This window comes from Serinus canaria, chromosome 1 (genome assembly GCF_022539315.1).
Source record: "Serinus canaria isolate serCan28SL12 chromosome 1, serCan2020, whole genome shotgun sequence".
NCBI lineage: Eukaryota > Metazoa > Chordata > Aves > Passeriformes > Fringillidae > Serinus > Serinus canaria.
This window is the reverse complement of record NC_066313.1, coordinates 1,032,199-1,044,573: the sequence shown is the minus strand read 5'-3', so window position 1 is coordinate 1,044,573 and position 12,375 is coordinate 1,032,199. Positions and strand designations below refer to the sequence as shown.

General features: G+C 44.3%; 1 protein-coding gene across 4 annotated transcripts in view; it reads right to left on the bottom strand.

The window, feature by feature from the left end:
- FAM168A (family with sequence similarity 168 member A) overlaps positions 1-12,375 on the bottom strand; it is a 127,992-nt gene that overhangs the window by 87,665 nt on the left and 27,952 nt on the right. For 2 of the 4 annotated variants that reach the window (XM_030234399.2, XM_030234397.2), the window contains exon 2: positions 1,883-1,966. The exons of the other annotated variants lie outside the window; for them this stretch is intronic. The gene's annotated coding sequence lies outside the window, so the exon portion shown is untranslated. The remainder of the gene's footprint in view (positions 1-1,882; positions 1,967-12,375) is intronic. 4 annotated transcript variants of the gene reach the window in all.

The window sequence follows — 12,375 nt, the reverse complement described above, 5'->3', positions numbered from 1 at the left end:
TTCCTCCACCTTTTGATTTCTGAATGAAGACTGAGTCTAAGAGGGAGGGGTTCAACCCAAGATAAAGTCACCCAGCAGTAAATATTTGCTGGAGATCCCCAGCAGGGCAATCACAGCCTGGAGAGCAACCTCAATCCGCTTGGACAGCCAAATCTCCACAGGCTCCCACAAATCCACTCTTGAGCTTCAAATTTCTTAATCTGGAGCTGGATTGGACCAGGAGTCCTTGGAGCAGGAGCTTTCTTATGCAAAGCAAACACTCCACATATTCCCCCTTGAAACACAGTCTGGTCCCCTGGATCTCCCACCCATCAGTTCCAGCCTTACTTTGTGTCCCTTCTCCCATCTCATCACCCACCAAACCCACCCTTGGCTTTGCCTCTCCCCTTCCACAGCTCTGGATTTTTGCTTCTCAGATCCCAAAAAAGCTGCACAGCCCAAATGGGGGAAACCATACACAAAAAAAGGGATAGGAGCAGCTTCAAAGTCTCTCTCTGTTTTTTTTTTTTTTTCATTTATCCTTTTTTCTAGCATGAAGAGGGGAAAAGGGGAAGCAGGAGATGGACAGGGGATCACTACTGGGGGAAAAGGGGAAGCAGGAGATGGATCACTGCTGTTGCCTCAAACAAGGAAAAGCTTTTCTGAAATCCTTGGCATTTTCTGTCCCATCCCACCTAAGCTGGAGTGGCAGGAGAGGAAGAAATACCCAGATATTGTCTGTACCTATAAAGGAAGCATTGATTTAGGGCAGCTTTTCCCAAAGCAGGGCTGGAGTGCTAAATTATTGTGAGGATAAGGGTCAGAGTGTGCCCAAAGGTTTGATCCCAACGCAGTGCAGCAGACCCAAGAGCAGCTGACATTTAAAGTTCATGTCATTAAGAGAGTAGCAAAACATATAAAATGGAAAAAAACCATAGAGTCAAGCCTGATTTTTCCATATTCTTGTACAAGAACAGCTGGATGGGGTCAGACAGACACTTCAGCCATCCCTGTGTCTTCTCTGCCCAACAGGAAAGTGTGAAGCCCTAAGGGAAATTTGAAGGGCAGGCACACAGGGACATTTTCCCAGCATACTTTCCAGAGGGATTTCCTGAGGGGATATGTTCCTGTTTCACAGCTCCTGCAGATCATGTTGTCCCACTGTTATAACATCTTAAATTCTCTTACACATGTATATATATATAAAATACACATATATATAAAAATATAGGTACATGCTCAAAAGGCTTGACCTGCTCAGGTCTCATCATGCTGGGCTCTATAAAACAAAATAAAGAGTTAAGACAGAAACTGCTCCAACCAAATAACACTGCAAAGTTCCTATCTGAAAACACTGTTTCCAGCTTTCTTCTCCCAAGAAATAGAAACTATTAGAAAACAATTTGCCTGTCTCCAGGCAAATGACAGAAGTTTGTATCAGGAATGGTGTCTGTGCCAACACAGGGATTTTGACCCAGCTAATGAACACAAGTGTCCTTTTTAATATAAAACAAAAATGTATTATTTACTAGGAAGATATTAAGACTAATAAACACTAAAAAAAGAACCCCTCTCACAATTCTTTATAGGAGCAGCACATAAGCACTGTGTGTTTTACTCAGGCTGCTGAAGACCTGATGTTTATTAACTTTCTAAATCAACACAATAAAACACACCAGGCACTGAGTGTTGCTGGAGCTTCAGCTTAGGCATGTCTTGACCCAGAAATCACTTCTCCTTTGAAAATGTAAAGTGCTTCTGTAGCAAAGTGAAAGAAGAGCATCAAACAGCAACAGCTGCAATCTCCACAGCATCCAAGGCTTTCCTGTCTGGAGGGAGCAGGGAAAGGGTTTTGGGAGGAGCAGCTAAAACTGAAGGGCACAAAGACAGGATGAATTGGTACCTCTTGGATACGAGCTTCCTTGGGATGGAGATAATCCGGAGAGGAGTGTGCCTGGGCAGGGAGTCTTCACAGCATTCCAGAGCTCTGCAGCAGCAAGGACAGAGAGAGAGAGAGAGAGAGAAACACCCGTGAGGCTCTGTGGAAAACCTGCTGGAAGAAAACACAGCTCTTCCCAGCTCAGAATGGTCTTCACCTCCGCGGGAGCAGAAGGAGAAATGGGACATGTAAGAAATGCAGGCAAAAAAAGGAGGAGCACTGGAGCCGCAGGGTAAGAGGAGAGGGAAGGGACACCAGAGCTGGCAAGAAGACCAAGGCCTTCCCACCTTCCCAGAGAGAGAAAACAAAGTCCAAGCTTTCATTTAAATACTTGTTTACCAGCTATTTGTCAGGATTTGGGACTAAACAGGTTTTAGCCCGAGTTTTACATGTTACTCCTACATCCTCCCTTCCCAGCTGACACAAAAGCTCCGAGAACTGAAAATGAAATCCCTCAAAATGAAGTGCAGCACCCAAAAAAAGCTCTCGAGGCACTTCACATGCTTTATGCATTATAGGGAGGAACAGAAACCCTACTGTTCCCAAAGCAGGACCAGCTCCTCGGAACAGTTGTTTATTTTAATCAGCCCAGTACCAAAAGGTTTGCATTAAATATTTTTTCATGGTTTCTAACCACTGATCCTGTATTAGTTTACATTCACTCAAAAAACACTCTGGGGGAGAAAGCAGGAGGCAGAAAACATTGAATCCAGTAAAACAACTGAGGTTTTTTTAGGGAGTGCTGGTACATCCTACCTTTCCCTGTAGAATTACACCACCAGACTCTTTCAGCCAGCTAATGAAACAGCATGAATTTGTAAATGAACAGAAAACAGTAAAATCTTCAGATTTTACTGAATCTTTCTTCTTCTTGCCTCCTGCAGGAAGCCACCACCTGCCATCAGAGATGGCATCCTTGGAGAGAAGTCAAAACCCACCCTGCTGATGCTCCAATGGCCCAATAATCCAAACCCAGGTGCTAGCAGGAGCATGAGCACACTCAGGAAAACAGGTCAGGAACATCTCCACCTGTTGCTTCCACGGGTGCTTGACTTCAGTATTTCTACATTATAAGAAGCATATTCATTGCTTGGAATTTAATTCTGGTTTCAGGCTTTTTGACTTGTTTTTATGGCCCTTCAATTCAGAGACAGAACCCTAAAATATCTTCAGGAGAGAGAGGAAAGCGTAAGTGAATTTCAGCAGAGACAAGGACTTGACAAATCTCATCCCATCAAGCTCTGCAGTGGCAAATTAGTCTTTCTCAGAGCACATTCTGTACTCAAAGTAGCCTCAGTACTTCAGGAGGTACCAAATATAACACAGCCCCATTTTACTTCCTTCCAGGAATACACACACTCATTTATTAAGAAGACGTGGGCTGCAGCTCCACTTCCAACAGCTTCAGTAACATTTTGTAAAATTAAACAAATTACTCCTTTTGTGGCAAGTAAGAAGCTGAAAAGAAGTGTTCAAGCAAATGGGGGAGAAAACCACCTCCCTCACATCTTCCTCCCCCCTTGGATTTTGGGAAAGCAAGCCTTGCCTGCTGCACCAGGCTCAGCACCAACCACAGGATCACCAACCACTCCTTCTGCTGCTTTCACACCTCCATCCCCACACCTCTACCATTATTATTTCATTTCAGAGCTGCTTTGATGCCTCAGTTTGCTCCAAGTCCCCATTTTGGGATATTTTCACATCCTCGTGTTTGTATAACCAAGGAAGCCCATAGCTCTTTCTGACAAGCACTGAGGGTGAGTGTCCAATGGTTCTGAACATCCAGGGGGTTTCCAGGATTTGGCAGGAGGACAGCACTGCCACAACCTTTAATGCTGAGGGATTCTCCAAACATTCCCCCTTTTGTTCAGCTCTGGCTGCTACAGAGAGGGAGAAGAACAGTCCCCACCTCTCATTAACCTCGGTGCTGCATGTTTCTTTAGCTGCAAAGCATCAATTCCTGCTTGCATTGTGCTGCCACTCAGCAGATTAACCCTTCTTTGGATTATTTTTTTTTGGCTCCTTTTCTGTCTTTTCCTGACCAGAAGTCAAAATGATTCAGTTCAGAGGGAGTGGATGCTGCTGCTGCAGAGAGAAGCTGTGAAAAGCTGCAGAGAAGGAGGCTCTCCAGCTGCCAGCACACATCCCTGCCCTCTGCCACCGCTCAAAAGCCGGCAGGGAACAGGCAGGATTGACTAAATTTGGATGTGTCTGCAGAAAAACCATCAGTCCCAATCAGTGCCTTTGAGTGGAAGTGCAAAGACATTCATTAGAGAAGGAGAAAACCCAAATGAATTTGTGAGAAGGTATGCCTTTGGAAAATCTAGGGAAATAGCACAGTACTGAGAGGTCCTGTTGGCACAGCCTAGCTCATCAAGAGTGTGATTTGGGATTTAGTCAGGGAGAACTTCAGGAACACAGAAAAAAACTGTCCTGCCTGCCTGCCTGTGGGGCAACCTGTGCCAGGGCCTCAGCACCCTCACAGCCAAGAATTCCTTCCCAATATCCCATCTAACCCTGCCCTCTGGCAGTGGGACACCACTCCCTGTGTCCTGGCACTACAAGCTCCCATTAAAAGTCCCTCTCCATCCTTCTTGTCAAGTTAAGCAAAGACACCAAAGCAGCTTCTTGCAGCCCAGAATTTCTCCTTCCCTTCCCACTTTCTTCTTGCCATGAAAGAGATTAAATCCCTTAATATTTCCTAAGATTACTGCAGCTACTAAGTAGGGAAGCTCATTCCCTAATATCTTCATCAACTCCATGTGCTATTTCAAGCAGCAAAACAAGATTTTTAATTCTTTCCCCCCTCCTATGCCCCAAATTTAGTTTTCTTCTTTTGTTTTAGTAGCTACACTTCAATGATGAGCTTATTACAATTATTCTTCTGTATTTCTCATTTAATCCATTATTTTCCTTCTTCTTTCCACAAAACTGGACTCCAGGGGTAGGAGCTGGGTAGATGGATTATAAAATAGATTGAGTTAATAAGAATGTGGTGATTAAAACACCTGCTTTGGTAGATTGCAGGGGGTTTTGATAAAATAGTGGTAGCATAGAAATACATTCCACAACTGCTTATCAAATGAAGATAAAAACATTCAGCAAATGTCTGACATTCTACAGGGTTAAATCCTATTCCATAACATTTTGGGTTTAGCCCTCTGAGCAACCAAACCCCTCAAAATGGAAAGGGGAAAAGTTCCCCAAAAGTCAACGTTCACTTCTTTACTGCATGTTTTCAACAATTTTCCCAAACCTCTTCTAGAATTGACTCTGGAATAATTATTTTCACTTGTGCAAGTTATATATTATAAGGCACCTTGGGGTTTCTAAGTCACAAATTACTTTGTAATGAAAAGAAAACAATTTAATTATCTAAGATTATTGTTAATTGAAGGAAATATTGACTGTACTACTGACAGCAGTCAACCTCCAGAAAGTGCAGCATTAAAAATTATATGCAGCCATTGTCTTAGAAATAAAAATAAACCTTTCAGTGACAGCAGCCTCAGTGTGGCCTTTTCCTCTATTTAAAGATAAAAATAATAAAATCAAAGCAAAATACTCCAACACAAGCCTTCCCTGCATTACAAAAGAGGGATTAATGAGAATCTCTTTGGACCCTGGGAGAAGCCCTGGCAGGTTCATTGTGAAGGTTAATTCAGACACCTTTACTCACACAGGGAATGGAATTAAGGAAATAGAATTTAAAGGCAATAGTGAAGGGTGCAGTGTTAAGCTATGAGCAAGGAGACACCACAGAGAGGATACCAGAGACATTTGTCAGGGAGCCTAATGCACTTAGGACCCAGATTCTGGAAGAATAGGGCAAAATATTCAAGAATGTATACAAATTACCCAAAATGGATCAGAATTCCATTCTGCTCAGGGCACATAAAAAAAAAATAAATTAAAGATCCACCTGGAGCAACTGGAAGCAAAAACATCTGTGCAAATACCTAGCAGGAAATAAAGGCATGGAAAGAAATAATTTTGGAAGGCAGAGAACATTGCAGGAAACCACAGGGTCGTTCCTGGCTGGAAGCACCTTCCTCTCTTTCCTCTCCTTAAAAACTGGCAGTTGCCTTGGAGCCATCAGGAGTGGCCCAGAGCTGTGCTGAGACCTGGATGAGGGAAAGGATCCAGGTTAAAAATAACCTGGGTTTGCTGCTCCCTGATCTGGTTCACCAGCTGGCCCTGGGAGAGCTGGACCAGCAGAGCCCAGGGAGCCCAGCACTGGCACTCACAGGAGGAGGGAGGCTCCCAGGGACAGCTTCACCCTTGAGTCAGGAAATACAGGACACAGCCAGGAGAACTGGCATGGAGCAATAGGGACAGCACCAGCAGGAATTCACCCCTGCATTCCCCAAACACTGATGATGCTCAGGAGGGAAAGGCTCCCAGGGCTGCCTCCAGCTCCTAAGCTTCCTCCTGCCAAAGACCCATCTCCAGCACTCAGCTGGTGGAAGAGCTGGAATTGTTGGGAATCACCAGCAATGGCTTTGGCCAGTCAGGAGGGGAAGGAGTTTTTAAGGAAGAGGGTGAAAAGGGCCTGTGGTTCAGCAGCACCCTGCACACATCCAACATGGGAAAATATCCCTCCAGGAAAACTCCATGGAACAGCACACAATGTCTCAACATCTCCAGGTGTGCAATGAGCTTCCAAAATTAGACGGTTCTTGAAACTCCAGAGTATTAAATATCCCAGCATCCTCTTTCATTTTTTACATGCAGGATCAAAGTGAGAACTCAGGAGGCAAGAAAAGTGAGGAAAGCATTAATCTGGCAAAGTTAGGCATCGTCCTTTCTCCAGGAACATCCTGTTGGCTCGGCCCCCAAGAAAGACAAGTGACACACATCAGGATCCTGAATGTCACCCCGACCACACCTCCCTTTGACATCACTTCCACTTTATCCTTAGAATAACTTTGCCACTTGGAGGATGCCAGCAGAAGGCCAGAAGGGCAGAGCGAGCTTAGGAAAAGCAGCAAATCCCATCTGCATTTTTACTTACTCACAGTTACTGATTAAAAAAATAAATAAATAAATAAAAAGGAGTCTAATCCCCTGGAAAACTGGAGAGGTTGCTTTTGGAGCCAAAGAGCAGGAAAAGGACAACTGCTACTGAAATATCAGCACTACTGGGCTCCCTGGTCCTGACAAGCCCTGGATTTCAGGTGCCGAGCTGGGAGTCGATGCAGCAGCAGGATGGGTGGATTCAAGATATTTAAGTCAGACACTCTAATCTGAACTCCTACCTAGCAGATAAGAGAGACTTAAACAGAGTGAGAGCTGGTTTGCTTTTATATTTAGCTCTATTTAAAAGAGACTCATTTCTCTAAGGCCAGTCTTTCAAACATGCCAATTTGCCAAGAAATAACGCTCTGCACCACATCTGCCAAAATCTGTAATCCAGAAAAATACACACTGAAGATAAATGCCCTCATTTTTGATTTTCACTTCATTGTGTTTAGAAAAGCAAAAGGCAGTAAATTCTAGTCTGGTTTAATAAGCTACTTCAATTTACAAGGGCCATCTTTTGGGAAGGGTTTTTCTTCAATCTCCAAACTCAGAACAACCGGAATATTGGAATCATTCAGCTCAGTGCATTGCTGAGGAGCAGTTTGAGGAGACAGATCCTACTGCTAATAGAGCACAGAAAATAAGCACTGAGAGCCCCTTCCAGTACCTAAAGGGGCTCCCTGGAGCCTTCTCCTCTCCAGGTAAGCACTCCCAGATTTCCCAGCCTGGCTGCAGCTCTGGGGCCTCCTTTGGACTCTCTCCAGCTCCACATCCTCCTGCTGTGTCCCCATGGCTGGGGCCACTCTGCAGGTGGGGTCCCACCTGGGCTCAGGGGCAGAGTCCTCTCTCTCAACCTGAATTCCAGGTTAAGAACAGCCCTTGATCCCTTCAGGATGTTTTTCCCCTGCAGGCGCACAAGGCAGCATTGGAATCTTTTCTCCACCGTCCTCAATGGAAACATGACAACAAAATCAATTTGGAGATTGTTGTATTGACAGAGACACTTCCTGCTGGAGTTATTTCCATCTGAAAAAACCAACTGAGCCACACTGATGAAAACATTGTTTAAACTGTGATTCTGCAAGGAAACCTTGCAGCTCTAGAAAATTCCCCTACTGCAGGTCTCATGTATGCCTTGGGAAAAGGAGTCCTGGTCAAAAAAAAGGGCTTCACAAAACTGATCTGTCTTTTTTTATTTATCCAGAAAGTCTCTCAAAGCAACAATTGACTGTTTATCAGGTGTTTTGCCTCCCGTTATACCCAAAGCACACACACTCTGCCATACCTGAGCAGCATCCCTGTGCTGAACCACACTTCATTAAGCAATTAATTGAGCGATTCAGACAGATTAGGTAGCAGTGAAAATTATTTTAAGGTGAGTAACTGCCTTTCCATAGAGGTGTTCCCAAAGTTCCTCACAATCTTTCAAGGCCTTTAATTACTTTCAATAACAAACTCACTTAAGAGCTTAAAAGCAATTAAAAATGAGTTAAGTCAACATTTCTTTCACTGAGGTTTATTAAGCACTTGTTTGAAGCAGTCCCAGTCTCTCCTTCCTTTAGAAGTCATTGGCAATTTCTGTCACTGTAGACTTAATTTTTGTTCACTTAATTCCCTAGGCCACACAGGGACAGGTATTACAGCGCTGGTGGAAAACTCACCAAAATTTAGAGTAATAGTCCCCAGTTTTTAAAGAGATCATAGGGGGAGCCTCCCAACACTCCACTACTTCACCTTCCTGAACACTGCACATGGATTATAAAAATTCCTGATAATATTAGAGCAAAATAACAAGCTTTCCTCCAGCTTCTGCAAAGGACTTTAATCATTTCCTGTTCCAATCCCAGCATGGACCTTGCCTAAGGCACATTAATCCTTACCCCACACATTCAGTTCCTGCAGTTGGGTCAGGTCACTGAGCAGACCAGAAATGGTCCCTTATTAATTATTTAGTCACTGCAGAGTGTGGATTTCCTCACTTCCGGCACTGCCATTTCCCAACTTTCTGGTGTGTCATGGTGCTCCTGAACTTTCCCACTGGCTTCAACAAATCCACCTTCTCATTCCAAACACTTTGTGCCAACATCTCCCTGATGTGGTCCTCCTTCATCCTACCCCAGACCTACATATGCCACGTGCTCCTCTATTTTATTTCCCAATGCTGACTCCTATTTGAAAACTACTTTTCCTTGCACAAAAACCCCAGAGTTTAGCTCAAATAATTCCTAAAAGTGTATATTTTTCCATTCTCCTTCATACAACAGGCAGTGTTTCAACTCTCACATTATACAACAAGGGGCAATGGCTTTAAACTGACAGAGGGCAGGGATGGATGGGATATTGGGAACAATTCTTCCCTGGGAGGGTGGTGAGGCCCTGGCACAGGGTGCCCAGAGCAGCTGTGGCTGGTCCTGGATCCCTGGAAGTGTCCAAGACCAGGCTGGATGGGGCTTGGAGCAACCTGGGACAGTGGAAGGTGTCCCTGCCATGGCAGGGGATTGGAACTGGATGAGATTTAAGGTCCCTTCCAACCCAAGCCATTCCATGATTCCATGAACTTCTCATTGTTTTAGCTTCTTCCATGTAAATTGCAGCTTCCCTAGGAAAGGGATTTAGTGCAGAATGCACATCAAAATTAACTAGCACATGACAGATCCTCCTTTGCCTCTCCACTGGGTACAGTGAGAAATATTCCACAGCAAAGGGTAGCACCTGAGCTTGTCTTCAAGTGCCCTTGCTATACCCTCCCTCCGAGAACCATGAAATCCTTCAGGCTGGAAAAGATAGCCAAGATCATCAAGTCCAACCTTGAAAAGCCCAAGAAGCACCAATTCCTCTTCAAATAGCCCTGAAAATGTGCTGGGGGAACCACAAGAGAGAACAGTAGCAGTGCCCCTCTTGCAGAGATAAGAAATAAACCAAATTATACAGACCACAGTCCAAGCTCACAAAGATATTGAGGAGCTCAACTCCCACTGAAACAACAAAGTTAAATTCCTAAATTCCTCTGCAGATCTGGGCACTAGAGAAGCACACTTCTTAGAGCTGGCTATTTCACATTAAATATTTGTTTTGTTTTCTGAAGAATTTTTTTTTTTTTTTTTGAAATGTTCCAAAACCTCCAAAAATGCCACAGTCACCAAACATTTGCTTCTCCAACTCCTTTGCTGCTGCTGTTTCCACAGGAATTCCAGTCCAGGCTGTTCTGGTAGGGGTGACAGGTTCAGCCATTTTATGCTTTCAGCAATCAGAACACAGCTCCATTTTATTTCATGCACTGCAATCAGAGTTTTGCCCTTAGTTTGGCAGCTTTTTATACCATGCAATAACAATTAACTCCCTTTGGCATAATTTATATGAATCATTGATTTAATACAGATAGCAAGGAAAAAGGAAAGACCTATTAAGTCATCTAAATGACCCAAGCAGCACCGCTGGATTGTTCTCAGCAGCACATTTGCTGTGCTTGTTTGAAATGTGCTTGCACAGCACAAGTACAAAAACTGTCTGCAGAGCAGACATGTTTCACTAACAGATGCTCTAAGTCAACATAGCTTGGAAATCTTCAGTTTATAACTAAATGTTGTACTGCACTTTCACTCCTCCAAACAGGCTTTAATGTTTCATGAGGGGGTGAGAAGGGGATATTTGTGTTGCAGTGGAAAATACTTCCCTGACAATTTCCAAGTTGGATCTAAGGCTTGCATGTCCAAAGTAGGACCTGCAATATCCTGGGACCATCTCTTGAGAGGATTTGGATGCACTGCAAGAGGCTGTCCAGTTCTAGACATATAATTAATACAGCAGACAGGCAATGTATTTTCTGGATGGGTTTTGGAGGGTTTTTTTCGTGTTGTGTTTTGTTTGTTTGTTTGTTTTTTAATCCCTAGAAGAAGATAAGGTGGGACTTCCCTGATGGAATTCCAAGAGCCAAACTCCTGGCAGATGTGTTCTCTAATCTAAATCTTTCTTATGGGGATTCCCATGTTTCCTCAGGCAATAGCTCAGGTTTGGGGTTTTTTTCCTGTCTCACCACAAGCTTGCCTTCCAATTCATCTGTGGGTTTACAGATGGTGCATGCTACCCCACCTACCAAATCCTTGAGAGACAGAGTTTAGAAGTGTTGTCTCACTGTGAACCCCTTGGGGCAGGATTCATAGTGGATCTTTGGGGGTTGTCCTGAGCATGGCCAGGATTTGGACACAATGATCCTTGTGGGTCCCTTCCAACTTGGGGTATTCTGTGATTCCATGATTATATCCTGTAATAAGCAGCCCTCTGGGAACATCAAACCACTGACCTTTACTCATCCATCTCACAGCACAGCACTCCTTGGGATGTGGAAAACCTTCCTAAACCCAAGGGACTGACATCCACCCTCAAAGCTGCTCAGCTTCCTACTGGGAGCAATCAAAGAACTACCAGGAGGACTGTGGCAGGAGGAGAGGTGTTTGTAATTAAGCACCTCTGCACAAATGCAAATTAAATGTGCCCCGTGCTTTATTTGAGTTTTGCAGAGCCTGACTCTGCTTTTGCTGGCACAGCTTGGAAAGCTGTGACCCAAGGGGAGGGAGCAGAGGTTTGTGCAAGGAGTGCTAAAACAAAGCTAAGCAGAATCATTTCACAGGCCACTCCAGAAGCTCCCCTCTGTGTGCTTCCTTGACCCACTAAAAGCCTTCTGCAATAAACAGCCAAACACACAGATGTCCACAGCCCTCCTGCAGAAACCATTTGCACTGTAAACAGGACATAAAGGGGGGGGAAAAGCAATGCTTTGTGAGTGTGCAAGAATTACAAGTCCTAAATTTCACTTTGTACCTCACAGTGCAGTCACTGTTCCTCCACAGAAAGGTTCCTGAGTGGAGATCTGTGATTTGGCAGGACCTTGAGAACCACCATAGGAAGAGAGACCAAAAACCAGAAAAGTGGCTAAAAACAAGTGGGACATTAGAACAACAGCAAAGACCAAGGGAATAATCAGGAAAATGCTGTCAGGAACAATACTGAAGAAGGATCATGGTCATGAGAGCTGAGATCGCCAGATCACTGCCAAGACAAGGAGTTACTGGGAATAAATCACCTCAGAGCAACATAATCAATGTCTGTCTCTTCTCACAACAGTGTCAACAAGGTCCCTGCTCCACCTTGGCAACATACAAGGCTTCAGAACAAGTCCCAGATAACACTGACTGTGTAGACCATATCCAGGAGAAACTGGACACAATGCAATCCTGCACTGGATAATGGGAAGAAAACATTAACGACCACCAAATGTTGACTGCAAGCCCAGAACAGCAAGAGCAAAGAGCATCACAGAAGTGTCCATGAACACCAGTGATTCCAAAGCATCACCATGTGCCCACCTCTGCATCAGGACCAGAGGTGCTTCCACTGGACACCCACCACAATTCCCCAAGCATGGACCAACACCTCAT